The sequence below is a fragment of the Etheostoma spectabile genome, chromosome 10 (genome assembly GCF_008692095.1).
Source record: "Etheostoma spectabile isolate EspeVRDwgs_2016 chromosome 10, UIUC_Espe_1.0, whole genome shotgun sequence".
Lineage (NCBI taxonomy): Eukaryota > Metazoa > Chordata > Actinopteri > Perciformes > Percidae > Etheostoma > Etheostoma spectabile.
In genome coordinates this window covers 19918578-19938011 of record NC_045742.1, presented here as the reverse complement: position 1 = coordinate 19938011, position 19434 = coordinate 19918578, and the positions used below count along the sequence as shown (strand labels likewise).

The 19434-nt window shown below is 41.9% G+C and overlaps 1 protein-coding gene across 3 annotated transcripts in view; it reads right to left on the bottom strand.

Moving 5' to 3' along the window:
- The window catches only part of nexmifb (neurite extension and migration factor b), a 51933-nt gene extending 37551 nt beyond the window's left edge, over positions 1 to 14382 (bottom strand). For 2 of the 3 annotated variants that reach the window (XR_004333891.1, XM_032528309.1), the window contains exon 1: positions 13816 to 14382. The gene's annotated coding sequence lies outside the window, so the exon portion shown is untranslated. The remainder of the gene's footprint in view (positions 1 to 13815) is intronic. The other variant, XM_032528310.1, reaches the window with a different exon arrangement.
- Positions 14383 to 19434: the final 5052 nt, after the last annotated feature.

Here is a 19434-nt window from a genome sequence, read left to right as displayed (position 1 = left end):
TCTCTCTCTCTCTCTCTCTCTCTCTCTGTTTGTTAAGGAGCCAGGAAGTAGTTAGCTTTGCTTAGCAAAACACTGAGCAGGGAGAAACTGCTAGCCTGGCTCTCTCCAAAAGTCAAATATACACCTAGCCACATCATTTAAGCTAAAAGCTCTGATAAGACTTTGTATGCTGCAGTACCTGCCCAGTACCACCAGACAACAGACAAAGTGTTAACAACTAGCAGCTGAACCCAAGCCATTTTTCTCAGGAGTTGATGGAGACAAAAGGACCTAACAGGAGAAATAATATCCGACTTACAGATCAGTTAAACCAATACACCACTCCACATAAATGCTAACGTTGCTTCAATGTCTGGATGTGAGAATAAGTATCTGTTTGCTAACATGTTGTGAGGCAAAAAAACAGACTGACTACTGGTTAAATTACTTTCACTTTTATCAGAACGTTAGACAGTGTGTCCAGTTGTGTCAAGAAACACTAATGAAAACCAGTCAGCCATTATCAGTAGATTTGCAGCAGCTAACAGAAAACCAACAATCAATTGACTGAAAGGGGTAATTAAATGCATCATAAGCACACTGTTTCACTCTCTTAGGAAACAGTTGCAAAAGTTAATGACACACTTTCAGGTTAATCTAAGAATCTGGAATGTAAAAGTGATGGAGGCACATATCTATTGTGATGTGTATTTCTCTTAGTCAAGAGATGGAGCTTAGTTGCTTGAGTTTCTTCATTTTATTTCTAAGAACAAACACTGTTGAGTGCAGAAAAAAAGGCGACTGGCTAAACTATGAAGCTATCGTTCCCTCCATCGTGTCGATAGTCATTGGTGAAAAAATAAAATAACTTCATGAGATAAGGAGCCAAAAGAAATGTATACAGTTTGAGACATCAAGTAATAAAACATTTGTTACAGAGACTAACGAGTAATGTTTAGTGAAAAGATCCACGGCGTCTTCTTTTCTAGCACAATAAATATCCTGCTTATACGTCCCCAGTCTCCTGAGCCAAGACAAAAGCAGCTCATTGATAACGGCTCAATAAGTGAGCATGGAGGTCTGTCGAGGGCTTTATCAAATTTCCAGTCAATATGTGACCATAATGGATTGTACATGGCCTTTTTAAAACAGCCTGAAATTGCAGTAGTTGCAATTTGCCAACTTTTACAACACTTCAAGCCCCACCACAATACAATAACAATGTCGAAGACACAGCAGTTATAAATAATAAGCAGCTGATAAATAGTTAAACACGCTTGGGATTTGTTTTGTAAAATATATTTCTTTAAATCTAATAATAAAAAATAATGATCCAAAGAGAGGGATACATTTCATCACATATCACATCCTTATTATTTTTCTCTTTAAATTCGCCTTTTATAAGTATTTTGTTTTTCAAAATGAGAGTCTAAAATTTTCCTCCACATCACATAATCCATTCCATTACTCTCACAGTGAAGATTTCCCTTTGTTCTCTGCGCCACAAATTATTTCCCTGTTGCTTCAGAAGGCGACTCCTTTACTTGGCTTCAAAACCAAAGGACGGGGGGCAGGTGGGGGGACGGAGGAGGGTGGCAGAGGACAGAAGGAGAAGAAAGGAGATACACAGAGAAAAAGAGGGGGATGAGAAAGGGAGGGCAGACAGAAAAAGGCCAGAGAGAGACAAGGCGGAGAGAGGCATCAGTCAGAGAAAGAGTGCGTGTGCACAATGTGTTGTGGGGGTAATAATGAAGAGGGCAAGGGACACAACAAGAGCCCCACTCTGCAAACTCAAATCTTAATATTCACACGCCATCTCTGGTTGCTAATACGCCCTCCTTTGATATTTGTTTTCCCTTTTAAAGTCATTGATGTTATTAGATTTTGAAACCCAGCTTATTGATTGGCTGCACAGATGGAAATATAAATGGCCTCAGAATCTCTGATGAGAGAGAACAATAATCATTGTCTATTTCTCACTGAAACCACGCCAGGAGGGAGTTTCTGTGTTTTCTTGCATCAAGACAGTCTTGGATGTTTCAGTTTAGGCCACCGTGTTTCCAGTGGACTTCACCAATAATAAATTAAAATCCACCTTTTCTGTGAAATGCTTAATCAGGCGGTATGGAGACAGGGAGAGCAGTGAAAGGAGCACACGTTTACAGCTTTAATGTGTGATAATGTCTCTCTGTGTTCAGGAGGGGGGGGGGGGGGGGGGGGGGGGGGGGGGGGTTAGCCTCTCTGATGTGCCACAGCTGAAATTGGCAGGCTATCAGTCACAACCCTGTAACACAATGTACAGCATTTCTAAACGGTATAAAGAGATATGACAGCCAAGAAGGCAGAGAGACACATTGAGGGTGGGAGAGAGAGAAGACACAGAGACAGAGTGCAAAGCACAGAGTGAGAGTGAGAGAAATGCCATTTTTAGAAACATGATGTGTTAGTCTACATGTTTTCTTTACAACTGGGTCAGACCAGCACATCATTCAAAACTCGGAGAACAAGCATTTTTTGTCTGTTGACAACGACAGATCCAACTCCCGGTGCAGCAGGTCAGTTTTCTCATCAGAATAACCGACACATCACAGTTGCGGTCTTTAAGGGACACCATATTGTGTCTGATCGAGGGAGAAGTTTGCAAGATGTTTGGAAAGGGGGGGTTGGTTTTCTGTGGACAAATGAGAACAAAGCCCGCTCAGCCTCCCAGTTGGTAATCAGGTCTATTGATTAGTTTCTGTGTGGGTCTGAGAGGGGCTGCAGAAGCCTGGGAGCCAGAAGCTGTGTGCATATGCACGGGGGTATTAACAGCGCTCATTCTCCAGGCCTGTGGGACAATGCAGCCTCTGAGCGAGGTGATTAAAAGGCCTGAGCTATTGAGCTCCTCCAATCAATGCCCTCCTGTGCTGCTGGACAGAGCCAGAGGCAACTTCCTAAACAACGCTCACACACATGCTAACATACTATCAATTTCCCCACCCTCCATTTCTTTTCTCCCTTTCCCCCAAATCTTAAACCAACTTCGTTAATTGTCGGAGCCAAAGGGGGCCAAATCCCCAACGCCCTCCTGTATGGCTTGCCTTGACCACACCACATTGCAAAGGGGCTTGCCATTTTCACCGTGTGCAAAGGCCAATTAAACAAATCTAATACTGAAGAGAAGAAGGGGGTGTGGGATAAAAGTAGGAGCTTCTCATTTAAATGGGTAAGGTTAATGAGTTATTTGTATGGTTGACGTATTCCAAGGGTTTAAAAGGTTAGGCGCATCTACACAGCTGCCCTTTGGAGTGATCTCTTCCGTTTCACGCTCCCTCAAGCAGTGGTAATAAGAGGTCACTGTGCACCATGAGGCCCCTGGGAGCCAGCTGCCCCGGCCAGACAACCAAGCAGCCACCTTTATATTATTATATCCTCCAAAATAAACAGGCCTTGAAGAGAGGAACAGGTCATTGCAGCCCTTTCTCTTAACCTGCCTCCCTCTCTCTCTCTCTCTCTCTCTCTCTCTCTCTCTCTCTCTCTCTCTCTCTCTCTCTCTTTCAATATCCTGACAAGTGGTCTGCTCTCAGCTCGCAGTGACCGGAGAACACTCCTTCCTCTTGTTTTTTGGAACATCCACTCTCATATTTTCAATAACTGCGGAGTCCTATTTTTGTTTCTAATGGAGCCACTCAGTTTTTTTTCTCCTTTCTTGTCACTAAATTCCATTTCAGAGAACTGGCCTGTCTTCTTTAGATCCGGCGCCATAATCAGACCAGCTATTTTTTGCAGCCGTGTGTGTCATCAACACTTTGGTTAATCCAGTCACAAATATCACATATTGCTGACATATAATCAGTCATGGAAAATTTCAATCAACGCATGATTATTGAATAACAGAGCAAGTATATCCTGCATGTATGTTTGTGTGTGTGTGTGTGTGTGTGTGTGTGTGTATATGTATTTATATATATATATATATATATATATATATATATATATTTACATATTGGCCCTGTTCTAGACATGAACTTGGACTCGTATTGGTGAGAATTATGAGAAAAGGCCTCGCTTCGCTTAATTTAGAGCTATTGATCTGGTAATTATTTTGTAAGCCGGAATGTCAGAATGTCACAGGGACAGAAAAGCCCATATCACAGGCGGCCAGGCAGTCTGGGGTGTGTTGCTGTGAGGTTTGCCAGTGTGAGCGGACAGAGGCGGTGGGCTCTGCTTAAGACAGAGTATTGGACAAACACAAACAAACGAGGCAGCGGCCACTGTGACTCAGTGCTCTAATGAACCAGCGTATTGACTTGCTGGCTTTCTCTTTCTCTCTCTCTCTCTCTCTCTCTCTCTCTCTCTCTCTCTCTTTCACACACACACTCTGCCTCGTTCGCTCACTCGCTCCCTCTGTCTGCTGTGTTTGTATGGATCCCAGCTGCCACTCGGAATACCAATTACTGTAGGCCCAGCAGTGGGGGAAGGAGAAAAAGAGAGATAGAAGGAAGGAGAGAATGTGAGAGAGAGTGAAAAGGAAAGAGGGATGGTGGGGAAGCCATGAGGACAAGGAAGAAGAGAGTAAGGAAGGGAAAGAAAAAGGAGAAGTAGAGTAGAGAGGGAGGGACATGGCAAGCGATCCGGGAGGCTTGTCCTCACTTGGTGGCCATGAGAAGAAGCTCAGAGTCATGGGTGATGACGAAGGGGGGGGCCTCTGGCACCTCACAACGAGGGAAAATCAAAAAGTGTCCATGTGAGACACTTACATCCCTAGTGCTTTGACACTCTTGCAGTTGACGCACAGGGCGAGAAAATCAAAGGGGACCTTTTTGTGGTCTGCCACAAATAGGTGCACCCTCCTGCACAGGGAACAAGGGGGGTGCTGAGTGTTTCACAGGCAAAAGTAACAATTTCCCTGTGAATTCCTGGGACGAAGCTGGGCGCTACATCTCGTGTTACAAGATATTTGTATATGATAAAGGGATTTGGACCGTGGAGAGCTTTTGGTTCCGATGACACTCCTTTCCCTCTCTCTTTTTCTATTCTCTTCTCCAACCACCGCAACAATTCTCATGACAACCATAATGAGCATGCTCACATTCTGCACGATACCACTAATTTGAGAAATTTCCAGCACAAAGACATAATTAGACAAACTAATTAGACAAAGACTTCGCTGCACAGAGATCCTCCGCAGTTCAACTCATCCGCCTACCTGCCGATGACTAAAATAGGAAGCAGCCGTCAAGCCCATCCATGCTCATTCCCCTCAGTTAGTGCGGTGAGATGTTTGTGAGATGGCGCATAAGGGAGAATAACATGATCTCTCCCAGGGGCTGCAGCCGCTCCTCGGCAGCAGTACAGCAGAGTCTTTGTTGTGTCACCTAGGGCTAACAGGTCTTACCCAGCCACAGATTGTCTTTCTATTTAAATCTGAGGCAGCGACATTGTCGAGATGCTGCGAAAAAGACAACAACCTGCGCGGGTCAACTAGCTATATGTAAGACACATTAATAAACGAGAGAGAGGCACTCACATGTGCCATGAACACTTAATACATAGTTCCGGTTGAGGTGTGCATGGTGAGCTATAGGTGAAGTGGTGGATTTTCTAATGAAGAATAAGAGGAGAGTACTTGGAAAGAGTTGGAGAGGCGAGGGAGGTAGAAAGATAATTGATTTTAAAAGTGATGGGAAAACCCACAAGTCTCAGGAGGGAGCAGCAAACCGTGTCTATGGATACAGAAACCCCAGCTGCCTCCAAGAATAATGGAATTAGTTCTTAGTCTGATTTAAACACATTTTATAATGGGAACTTAAATTAACATTTCCTATAGCCCCAAGAGATACAGTCAAAGTGTAAATGGTTACAGTTTTTCCTTTACTTTTCTCTTGACAATGGAGCCTTTGTCCTCTAAATATGTGTTCCCTGCACGCACATTGTGTTTTCCAAATAACAGTGTTTGCTCGTTATCATTTTTGTAGGCTACAGTGTAAGATGAAAAAAAAACATCTTATCATTATATGAATGTGGACTAACTCATGCATACACAAAACAAACTTCCATGCCCTCATAAAAGCTCAGAGGGCCGAATAAGCATGTGCACATGCGTACGTACACGTTCATATTTTTAACTGCTTGGCAGGCTGTCACGGTTATGGTTTGGGTGTTTTGTCTCGTCTTATTGTGGTAGTCTGTTTTCCTGTCTTAATTTGTTAGCCTGATTTCCAGTCTTGTCTTGTGATTGTGTTATTTTTGGTCTTGTTTTGTTTGTGTTCTGTTTCCTCCTGTTCATGTTTTGTTTCATGTCTTAGTCCCTGGTCGCTTTTTTGTTGTAGTTTCTGTCTTATGGTCTCTTGTGAGTGTCTTGTATATGTTCTGTTTCCTGTTTTATTGTGATAGTCTTGTTTTCTGTGCTGTCTCGTTTAGTTTTACTTCCTGCCTTTCCAGCCCTTGTGATTGTCTGATGTCTTTCACCTCGTAACCCTCTGTATTTAGTCCCAGTGTTCCCCTTGTCCGTTGTCAGATCATTGTAGTGCTCCTTTGTGTCAGCTCTGCCTCATGTTTCCTAGCTGCCGTGTTTCCCGTGTCTTTGGATTTGCTTACCTGCCGTTTACCTGTTTGTAAGACTCTTTTTGTTCGGATTAAATCTGAATTAATTCAAACTGCTGCATTCTCCTCACCTTCATGCACTTGGGTTCTAACCTCCTTAAACCTGACAATATCCACAAATTCCCCGCACTAACCGTAACAGTCACTGCTTTCACCGTAAAGGCTCAGCAGTTGTAGGCAGATTAGTGAGAGTACAAGCGATAGGGAGGGACAGACAGGTGTTTGTTATTGCTAATTTTCTGGCAGTTCACTATGTCCAGGTAGACTCTATGCCCCTCGGGATTAACAGTCAGCACAGAGGGCTTCTGTAAGCAATGGCTGCCACTTAAACAGACAATTCATACACACACATATACACACACACACACACACACACACCTTACCCCACCTCTCTCTAGAGGCCTCATCACTGGAGCCAAAATACTGCAGCAGCATACATCTTTGATGGTGAGTTTTAAAACCTATTATATCATATGACTATAAAGTATGCATGCAGACTGAACACTAGCTCTCCTCTGACAAAGTAGTTCTCTCAATGGAATTAACTGCATAAATAAACCATAAGCAAATCCCAAATAGTACACACAAAAGGCAAAAAGGCGTGCTGATACACGAGTGTATATACACACACCTCTGAGACAGATATCAAAGGAACAGGGTATGCACAGCGCCATTTGAATATAAAAAGGAAAATACCTGCTGTTGTGATTCTCCCAAAGTATTTAGCCCAAAGTGACAGAAACATCGCTGTATCATAGAAACATCAAGAGAAATGCTCACACTGTAGGGAGATTACTGGACACTATGGATGAGTGGCAAAGATGTACTGTCTGCTGCATATTCATACAGTCGGCAGCACATGTTAAGGAGTGTTTAGACCTGAGGTTTGAGACCAATAACAAAGTATATTTATGATATGTGTCACTACTTTGAGCAATATAAAAGGTTAGGTTTGGCTTTACTAGATCTAACATGAATCGATTTATCTGCCGATTATTTTCTCAATTAATCCTTTGAAATGTCATAAAATAGCCCCATGAGCACGTGGTGACCTCAGATTGGTTGTTTATTCCGATCCACACCCTAAAGATATTCTGTTTACCATAAAATAAGACAAGAAAAACCAGCAGATCCCAGCAATCTAGACACTGAAACTTGAAAATATATGGCCATTTTTGCTGCCTAAGCAATTAATTGACTAATTGTTTCAGTCTTTGTTTTAACACAAAGCAACAAAACAAGAACTTTACTATAATGAAATACAGTCTAAAATGAGCATGAGCATTCTAATCAGGGAATACATGATAAGAAGTTAGGTAAACAACACAAAGCATTCAGTGCCAGCCTTTAATACCTCACAGCTAAATCGGTACTCAAAAAGGTACAAAAAGAACAAAAAGACTCAATACCCAGCCCAAACCATGATAGCTGGGAATCCGGGTTTTTTTGCAAAACATGGAACAATTTGAAATGAAAATATCTAACATATCTAAAATGATACATTACGTACATAGAGTATATTAAAAAATAAATGTTATTATTTTATTTTTTTAACTATATTCAAAAACAAAGCTAAATACTACCAAAAATGGTATAACACAGAAAACGTGGAAATTATTCAGCACATTTCCAGATCTCAGTATACAAAATATTACAAAGAATCTCTGAGGCTATGTGTGACTAAATGATGAATTAGCTCTTTTGTCAGCGCCAGCAACGCTGAGATGCACATTTGACTCTTTCTGAAGAGCATTTTACTGGCTCAACTGTGATATATGTGGGCTGTATTCTGACAGTGTCGCTGAATGAGGACTTGGGGGAATGGGTTAGAACAGCACTAAGAGATGGGGAGTTGAAAAATGTCTATTTGCACAGGACAGAGCTTCAGGACGTCACTGAGAATGAATGTGAACCAGGCTTACTAGCCCTTTGTGTATCTTTATGCTACAATTGGCTATTTGTGTGTGACAGCAAAGAGTCCGGGTCACTGTCATAATCTAAAACATTTGCGTGTGTGAAGTGAGAAATAACAGGAGTCACAAAGCTGAAGAAAATCCCAAGCCAGCAAAAATTCTCACTCGGGCGTGCTGCCGCTAACACACACAGGGAAGCAAGCGAGCGTACACACAGCTGTACATCCTAGAAGTCAAAGAGCCACAGAACACACTTCATAAACCCTTCTGCGATGCATCTCAAATGAGAAGTCCTAATTATTATTTCCATTGTGCCTCACTCCTGTGACAAGGACCACTAGCTGTGAATGATTATAATTATTACCCGTAGTAGAATGGCAGTCATGCTGTTGTAACATCAGCAACATCATCCAACAGATCAGGGTCAAATCCAACTTGAAATTCATGTATGCAATTCAATTCACATTTTCTGTGTTAAGATATTCAGCAGCATTTCTCATTTGACTTCTGCTTAGATGTGCTGGCATGGATTGAGTTTTGCCTCAGGCGTGCTATGGTAAATGGAAAGTAAAGCGCCATAGTCGTCAGCTGACTGTATCTGACAAGAAGACTTGCATCTGTTCAACAGGCTTTTGTCATTGTGCTCTCTACATCAACTGTCTGTTGTGGTATGATAAAATAACTATTCATTCAATCATCACTAATGTTTGATTAGGGCACAAATGCCGCAGTCTCCCACAAACAGCAGCACAATTAAAGTGAAATAAATTACAGCGAATCTAAGACCGAACGCTGGCGATACCATACATTCCAAACACTCCACTCAACTTGTATGCCCGTGAAAAGATTTACAGCAAAATATAGCCTGTCTTTTATTTGTACATAAATTCACAACATCGTTTAGAGTAGCAAACAAGCCTGTCTTGAATGGCTGGTAATTATGTACAACAGCAAATAAAGCGTGGTTCCTTTCTGAGGCACTGGTGGCTTGGTAAGTGGTGAACAGACAAAACAGCATTTAGAAAATGAAAGGTGCAGGGAAACATCCAGGGCACAGCGAGCTTCTCTCCTATTAGACAACACTGTCTGTCTCATGGCCGTTTGTTTGTTCCAACTGGCTGTGCTGGGAGGATGAACCCTGAGCCCCCACCACCATCAGTAACTATGTCTCTCCCTTTTTACTGTTCCCTCTCCCTCTGTCTGTCCAGCTCTTTCTCTAATCTTCCCACCATGTCCACCCCCCTCTCCTCTGCAGCTCCCTCTCTCACAGTACACCCTATCCTATAGTATATTTTGCTCTCTTTCTCATCATCAACCCATTTTTTTTCATCTCATCCCCCCCCCCCCCCCCCCCCCTTCCCCCTTTTCCATCCACCAAATCAAAGATAAGGCTAATGAAGGTGGCTTATTATTCCAGCATGCATGACACTGACGGTATACACGTCTCTGCTCTGGCTCCAACATGAGGAATTAAAAAAAATGACAAAAAGAAGAGCATGTTCAAATTAGACAAGGGGCAATGGAACTATTAGTGTTATTATATAACAAAAAAAACAGAGCTGTTATTGCCACTGTGTGTGACATTACAAAGGGAACAATACATGGAACACACTGTGTGAAACCAATTAAAATCCAGCCCCGTCATATAGCCTCCTCCCTCCCGAGTCATGTTGTGAATATGTCGCTTTCACACCATTCATGTCAGTGCACCTGTGTCCACTGCATAAATACCCACCTCTTTTGGCTACTTCTCAAATTTCCCAGCATCACATCTCACTATCTGTTTCAAGAATCCCATGAGTTGAAATACAAGGGGGCCTGGAAGAGTGCGAGCAGAACAGGGGAAATTTCACATTAACTATCCATCTGCAATATAAAGGTCTGATAAGGAAGCAGAATATGAGCTATGAACATCAAGCCTGCATGCTTATGGTCCCAGATTTCACCAACCTACGTATTGAGATCAAGTAGGCAACACGGATAGTGGTATAATAGACCCCAGTTTAATTGGACTTTTATTTGTTAATGGCAGAAATCCTGATGCGTTACTTTAATTAGCCTGGCAGAACTAATTCATGAACACGGTGCAAAAATGCGGCTAGAATTCACATTTAAATTGCATCCAACTGCTTTCCTCTCTCTTCCTCTTTTTGTAAACCTCTTATCCTCAAAGTCTCTTGCTTTCACCTTCCATGGGATTCTCTCTGATAGGACTTTAAGACAAGTAATGGTTTAAACCCTCAGTGTACTTTAACCAGGAAGCTGTCATGAATGAATCCAGAGAAAGAGGAGAGGGGAGTACTGAGGCCATTTTCCCCCTAAAAGCGCTGGGCCCCCCCTCCAGATCCTATATGTGAGCATGTCTATGTTTGCCCTGCCCTCAGAGTGCAGAGCAGCCATCGTTGGTTTGGCTGCTGCTAGGGAGGGAGGGAGGGAGGGCGGGCGGGTTGGGAGGCACAGCTCCTCCTGCAGAGTGCTGGTCCAAGACAACCACAGGCAGCCTCTGCTCACACTACACTCAGCCCAATCACACATCAACTGCTCTGTCAATGCCGACCACCAACCAATCGAAGGAGAGATCCTAATGTTTTTTTTTCATTGCACTGTTTTTAATTCATTACAAGAGTGAACTGTAACAGTTTTGCCTCAGTGCCTCACACCTTACACTGACACATATTTTTCTGAGATGGGGCATTCTTTAATGTACGTTAGTGCAGTTTGCCTGTCAGCTACAGATGTAATTTTTGCTTCTCTCAGCCACTGTGTATGTGTGTGCAACAAGATGTGTTTGAGTATGTTTACTGCGTGTGCTTGAGTCTGCCAGTTTCATGTGAGTACAAATGTGTGTGTCTTCCCGGAACAGCTCCCGTCTGGGGGGCAGAGCAGGCAGCAAAGAGCTCAGCAGCGCCTCAGTCCCTCAGGACACGCTGCAGCTCTCTCCTTGCGGCCATGAAAAGCAATCAGAGCCCAGCCTTCTCCCCTGGACTTACCTCTGCCTTTAATTACAGAACTCAAGAGCGGCAGCAGCACAGAGAAAGACTGCCTCTGCTGGGTCGCAGCCAGCATGTCACAGCCCAAACGCAGGGCCAGGGTCGGCGCAGCAGGCTTCTGCATACAGTGGCATACTGACATATAGTAAACACAGTGTGCTTAAACAGAGTCGGCGTGCTTCTACATAGACTGGGACAGAGCCACAATGTTTCCATACTGTAGCGATACAATGTGCAGAGAAAACTGCAGAGCTCCAGACATAAAAACACAGCAGGCAGGGAAAGTCCTTTCTATCTATAAGGCAATACCTAATTACTAAAAAAATATCATACAAATAAACATTTGCAATACTGCAGTGTTTTATCCTTTTACTTTATCGTGCATAATAGTGATTAAAAGATGCAAGGTGTAAAATATTCCTTCAGAAACATGATCCTTATATGTGAATAACATGTCCACTGGTAAGAAAAACGATGATTGCTGAGGATCAGTTCATTGTATGTATGTATCTCTCCCATTCAACAGACGGGGTAGTAAAGGCCCAACACATGTGCCTAAGGCTGAAGCAGAGGAGACGCCACAGAGCACACATGGGCAAGAGAAGATAAGAGACTATGTACACAAGCTGCTGGTTTTATTGCTGCAACATAATGCTCGGATAGCATTTTAAACACATTTTCACAAAACCTTCCAGCGCTGTCCTTGCTACTGTGGAACAGAGCCATTGTGTTGAAATGTGTCATTGGGCTAAATTTCTCACCCAATTTGAAACTGAACGAAGAATGGCACTTTAGTGAAAGCAATGAGATGTGAATGGCAAATGCTGTTAAGCCAAAACCTCTACGGCGAGCTTGGTAGCACATCACAGAAGGAAGACACGGTTTGATATGATAGCTCCTGTTAGTTTTCCGCATCTATAGTCTTCAAACAAGGCCGAGCAGCCAGAGCAAGGAGGCCCTCTCCGTTCCACACGTCACGTATAGCCTCAGGCCCAATGACGGCACACATTATCATGTATGTTAATGACACCCACATCAACGTGTCAACTCAATTTGGGCCCTCTTATAGGCTCTCTTTGACTCAATCAATGCATGGCCTTCCATCTGGTTTCCACTGCTGTCTTCACATTAGAGAAGGAGAGGGAAGTGACAGGCTGCCCTCTGGCCTCCATCGGTTTAACATTATATTTCTTTTGTTGCCCAATGCATGCTGAAAAGTCAAAAACACCCTGTCAAATAGCATAATCAATGCTCCAAAACATAAATCAAACCAGGTCATGTCGGGTGCAATAACTGTGTGCAATGCAGGTCATTAATTGTGGCAATAAATTTACCAAGTTCTTATTTGAAAATCCCATCTTACAAAGCATTCCAATAAACATCAGCCAGGGAAATTTCTAGCTCGTTAAAATTTAATCCAATTAAAACCCTATTTAAAACAAAGTTAACAACTGATTCTAACACCTCCACAAAACCACAGCACACCCTGGCTGTTATTATGGGATGCAGCTCATTATTCTCTGGCATGGCTTGTCTGGCTAGCAGTGAGGCTGACTGGGACATCCAATAAACATCTGTCATGAGGCATCCTTAAAGCGTAGCACAGACACAGTAAGCTACTGATCTAGTGACCCGACAGTGCAGGCATTCACACATGCCTTAGTGCACCTGTGTGTGCTCTGCCATCATGGTGTTAAGTCCAATTTTAAGAATTTGTGCTTATAAACCGTTTATGAATCATTTATTCACCTTATCATAGTGGAGGGGCCTAGCTGTAAGATGATGTGTTGTCACATTGGGGCTCAATAGCTCATTCATGAATCATTCATTAGTTTGGACTATAGAATATGCCCCTCTATTCGTTTCTCATTCATTTTGGGACAGCACTGCTCGGGATGCATAGCGTTGATTCAAAATGACGTCCACAGGCCACCGTTTGTCTTCAAAACATACAAACAGAGCAAGGTAACTGGCATCAATTGGAACAACCACACGTGGCATCTGTATTTGTGTTGAATTTCTGAGCCTAAAGCGAATAGGTCAGTGCCTGTGCTTTAAATAAGTGGGGGTATTTTTCGCAGGGAATAGGTAATCGATGGGGCAGAGACGAATGAATTTAGGCTACGACAGCTGTCCCAAAGAGGTAGGGCAGGCAGCTACTACACCGCATGCTTGGTGTGTTCTCCCTTTGAATAAAATGTCCGATCAGACCAAATCAGGCAAAGCAGGAATATATATATCAGTGTGTGTATAAATCAAGATGTCATGTGCATACCTAATATAGCTCGCTCCATATTCAAATCCACACGGCACGCTGAATAGCAGCATAATAACGTTTCACTGCCTACCTCCAGAGCGTATGCGCCCCAACTGCGTTTTTCCCCCGCCGCAATGGGATCCTTCTCAGCTGCTTTGGACAGTATCAGAGATGCGTCTTTCCCCCGAAATGCAAACACTTCCCCTGCATGTTCCCCCCCCCCCACCCCCACCCACCACCACCACCACCACCACCGCAGCAGCAGCCCAGGCCTCCAGTAATAGCAGGTGGACGCGCCTCTCAATGATGGAGACAGCGCGACTCTCCTCTCCCCCGCCGCTCCATTTTCAATTACGGAAGAATTCGTATTCCAGGAAACGCGCTATAGTGCAGTCAGCATGTCCTAATATCGCCGCTTTTCTCAGGACCAACAGGGGCCGTCGCCTCTCAAACTCCCGATTCGTGGCGCCCCCTCGCCTGTTATCTACCTTTTACGAGATGCTTGATGTTGCCATTGTCACGGCGTATTTTTTCTTCCTTTTTTTTTTTTTTGCAGCTGGACCTCTCCCCCTCCTTGCGGCGCGCAGTCTCGTAGGCGCGCACTTTGCCTGCTCCCCCTCCGATTCTTCTCGGTCCGACCTATGAGCGCGCACAGCCAGCCGACGCAGGGCCACGCACTGCTTTGACGGACGCGCTGAGCAAATCAGGTAGCCCACTCCAAATAGGACTGTATCATAACAGGGCAACTGCAATGACATGAATAATGAATAGACTACTCATGTATGCCTATGCTGGATGATAAGCCCACTCATAACACTTACCGGACTGGAAGCAATATTTGGATTGTCTCTCTCTCTCTCTCTCTCTCTCTCTCTCTCTCTCTCTCTCTCTCTCAATATGAGTTGGATCTGTCTGCAAACGGTAAAACAAAGAGAAGAAATCAATGAATGATCGATTAAATAGATTCCAATCATTTTAATTGAAAAAAATGGGATGTTTCCTGCAGATACAATGCGGAATGATTTAATATGAGAGCTCACTGCGCAGGCTGCATGATGCCCTGTAAACAAAACAGTCTATGCACAAACACCAGCACTTTAATTCCTCAATATATTTTGGAAAGTTTTTTGATACTGTCCTTTCAAATCCATGATTGAATGCAAACATTTTAAGATTAGTTGATTTATCGATAAATCAACAGACAAAAATGTATCGACACCGATTTGACTGGATAAATTGTGTATCAAACAAAATGCCAAACATCTCCCACCTTCTAGAATGTGCTGAATTGCTTTTTCCCTCTGTTTTACATCATTGTACATTCAATATATTTGGGACTTCTGAAGAAATAACCTTAGGCTCTGGGAAGTTATGGCATCATTGTTATTGACCATAACTGTTTAGTCATTGTTAATTAATCTGACAGTTATTTAGTCTATAAACTGATTAATAGTAAAAAATAAAAATAAAAAATAAAAAATGTCAAACTAGTACCAGTGACTTTTTGCTTTAAAAAATATTGATCAATTATCTAAATGGTTTTAGATTAACTCTTTGTTTATTGATTACATATATTATAGATATAGATTAACAAACTTCTTGTTTCAGCTTCACCATTATTGCCGGTCCATTAGCCCTAAAAGTCTCTCTTAAGATATAAATATTCCAACGCTCTTCACTTTCCATCTTTAATGATGTGAAAGTGTGGGTAATCTAAATGTGCAGTAATGCCCAATGAAACAGAACCCAAACTAAACAATTTATTTTAACCAAACAGTGGATTTCCTGTTGTGCGAAAACACAATTGAGCTGTAATGGCCTCCAATAGAACTCCTGCAGCTCGGTCATGTACATTATTACTGATAGCACATGTAAAGACAAATTGGTTTGTTCTGTGTGGTCATACACAAAGAATGCACGCTAGTTCAATTTGTGGTCTCGATCTGCAGTATCTATCTTTAACTCTATGGAAGGTTAGTGCGTTGCACACCTTTCATGTTGTTTGCTGTGTGTGTGCATAAACACACACAGCAAATTACCTAGGAAATAGATGTGTATAGAATTCATTTTATGAGCCCACTTTCCACGTAAAGTACAAGACTAATCATGAACTCAATAGCAACTCCATAGTAACAGAAATTACATTCACGTTTCTTAAAATACCTTTCCAACTGCAGTCAACAGCATAGAGATTTTTACGGAAGGGACAAATTGGCTTACAGCTTCTCTTAAGCAAAGCAAGTTGATAACAAAACTCAAAACTGACAAGAGCAGAACATTGTCATGCTGTTATAATTATAGAGTTTCTTCATGTCTTTGCAGTAAACAGAGGTAATCACTACCGCAGTGCGATGAGTGTAATATCAAATAATAGGCTCAACCACACAAATTAACACTGAAACCTACTTGTTACATAGAATGAATATGTGTGTTGGAAAGTTTAAATTGAGGGTTTAAAAGGTATCGTTGTGCAAAGATCCATCTATTATCTGCATAATATAAAGCTTTGACCACCAAAATAACATTTGGTGGCGCCAGTTTCATATCCAGGAAACTGTAAAGATAAGGAATTGAACAACTCTGTCTGCCTTATATTTGTCTGTCTTTGTCATACATGTGGCATGATACAGTATTTAAAAGATGTTATCTTTGTCCTCATGAATTAATATTGCTGTAAAGCAGATACTCTCTTTGAAATGAATTGAAATAAATATATTTGAATGTAGGCTACACAATACAAAAGAATAACTTAATAAGATCCAATAACCAGTTTTCTTAATGCAACGTCCAAACAGCTGTCTGTCACAGCTGGAAGCATTACAGGTCCAACTCAGTTTTACACAGATGTGGAGTGAATTAATCGCATTGTCTGCGTTTCTGTGTTTTAATATTGAGGATTCTGATAAGGTTCTGATTTGGTTTTACAGGATTTCTGTATGAGTAATAAATTGTTTTTACATCATTGTTACATTGTAAAACATTAGCTCCCACGGGACATTTTAATAAATACATGTGTAGCCTGTCCTTCTTTTATAGTGTATGGATTATGTATATAATGTTGGTTAAATGTTTCATGATTTTTGTATCAATAACCAAATATTGAAACAAAGGCTCATTGTAGTGCAGACAGCTGGGTCAGTGTGTAATATTTGACCAAATACTCTACTTCACATGAATTATTTGGTTAATTTGGTTGATTTAGGTACTGTCTTTATTATTTTGAGTTTTAGTCATATGCTGCCCATTATGCAGAAGCTCAGTCCTCAACGCAGTGGCTGCGGGTGTGGTTCCGACCCGCGGCCCCTTGCTGCATGTCATTCACTCTCTCTCCCCTTTCATGTCTAAGCTGTCAAAAAAATCTTACCAATAGATATCCAAAAAGATGTTAGCGTGCAATTGTGACAAAAGTAAGTCTGAGTGAAGCTGAACATACAACTCAATAAAATGCTGAATAAAAGGTAATGTTAAGAGAAAGACTGTACTGTACAGAATGACAGGACCACATACTGACAGACTAAGTATTGTAATAAAACGTTTTAAACTTAAAGAATAAAGTGAGAATTTCCAGGCTGAGCAGCTGAAAAGGTCAACTGAATTGAATGTGGAAAATGGACAGATTCTCCACATTCTCCATACCACAATGGAAATTAATCTACAGGAGGTGGCATCCAAGCTCATGTAAAATTAAAGTCTGCAAGGAGTTGAGAGCAGAATGTAAATGCTGAAATGTGAGGCTTTTTGACGCTCACCAGGTTAGACAGTTGGTGTGAAATCTTCAATAAGATTATGACAGTTGAAACCTGCGTGCATCCCTCTTTATATTTGCATCCGTGTGCCTGACCAAACAGTCTAAGAACAGGCCATTTGGTTTGATTTGTCAGCTCTGTTTGAGATGTGGTCAGCTTCATTCAAAAAGCATACATGAAATACAGACGCAGGCTCATGTCGATTTGTGTGAATCCGTCTAAAAGTCTTAGAGCGAAAGACCACTGAATGACAAAGCAGGATCAGAGCAAACATGTATCCTCCTCACCCTCAGTCATTTGATCCAGTTTCATAGTTTTCTCCTCAACATATGCATGGGTAAAGTTCTGAGATTTTTGTGACACCACACCTGGCACACCTAGCTTTTAGAAAGATGTTATAATACATTTAGAAAATGACCAATCATGTTTATGGGAAGTACATTTTTAACGTTAGGGGTCCTTGGCTTATAAAAAGGTTGAGGACCTCTGTTTTATAGATTAAAACCGAAGCCTTGAATAGCAAAAGTTCTTTCTGTAACACTTTAACAAATGAATTGATTGTTTTGTAAGGTTGAACAGCAGCGAGACAGACAGTAGAGTTGATGATGTCACCTAGGCACAGGCACCAGAGCTGCTCCGTAGACAGTGAATAATGGAACAACTCCTGTGGGACTCTCTGACAGCCGGCAAAGTCATTTCACTGGGACATTTTGTGATTCACAGCTAGCAAAGTAAAAATGTCCACAGATTTAGTCACTAATTCAGTGTCACTTCACCTGTGACATTGAATGGCATCACCATATTTGCTGTTCAAAATCAGAGAATGGATAAACTGTAGGGTTTATATTCTCAGGGTGCATTTTCCCTTTCAGCCTCTATCTCTTATGTGCCTGCCTGTAGCATCCGACATAAAATGTTTTGTAGAAAATACAATAAATGAGCCATGGAACAGAGTTCACAACTTTTATACATCAAAGGAGTCATACCCTTTCAAAAAATGATTAGTTGCCTTCAAAAGGAGACAAGCATTTAACTTTGCATAATCAGAAGTGAAAAAGATTCCATTTTTTGTATTGCTCTAAAAAGGAAAACCTTTTTGCCAGTGAGAGTAGAACACATTTAAATCCATAAGAGATTCATAAGTTTTGTTTCTGCAGCAAGCATACATTTTACAAATGTGTGGCCTGGCTCACTCAGGCTAGGCTCAGAGGTTGCATCAGCAGCAGCACAGCATACGTATGTGCAGAGATGGAATAAAAACTCAACATTTGTGTTTATTGACTTTAAAAAGGATCGGCCGTTTATGCGCGAGTCCACGCAAGTGTGAATATTCATCCTCATTTTGACCAGGAGCATTGATATAGTACACAGGGATTACGCACATAAATTTACACTCCCACACAAAACGGTGGAAATAACTACATCTTCTCTGAGGCATCGATGCATATTTATCAAGCCGTAGACGCCCTTGGCCACATACTCATTCCATTGTAGTGGGATGGGAGTGAGCTGACTGTCTGATGCCCGCTCTGCCTGTTATCATGATGAATATAAGCACGGCGGACTTCAGCAACAGGCCACGTAAGGGTCAGCGGGGATTTGACGTGTGTGGCCGAAGCCCTCTTATCACCTGTTCACTCTGGACAGCTTTCATGGGAGCAGGGATGCAGCTCTCTTTTTTTCAAGTCAAGTCGAGTTTATTTCATCCATAAAAATGGAAATTACAGTGCTCACACCCGCCATCATACCCATAAAAACTAGAGAATAAATACAATACAACAAATACACTACAACATAATACAATAAATAAATACAATAAAAAAATAAAGTAAAAACTTATAAAAATGTATGTTTAAAGTGCTTGCTGTGCTGTCTAATAGCCTGAGGTATAAAAGAGAGAGCATACCATTTAGTTTGTGTCCCAGGAGGCCTTAGCCTACCACTACGCTCTATGACCCTGCCGG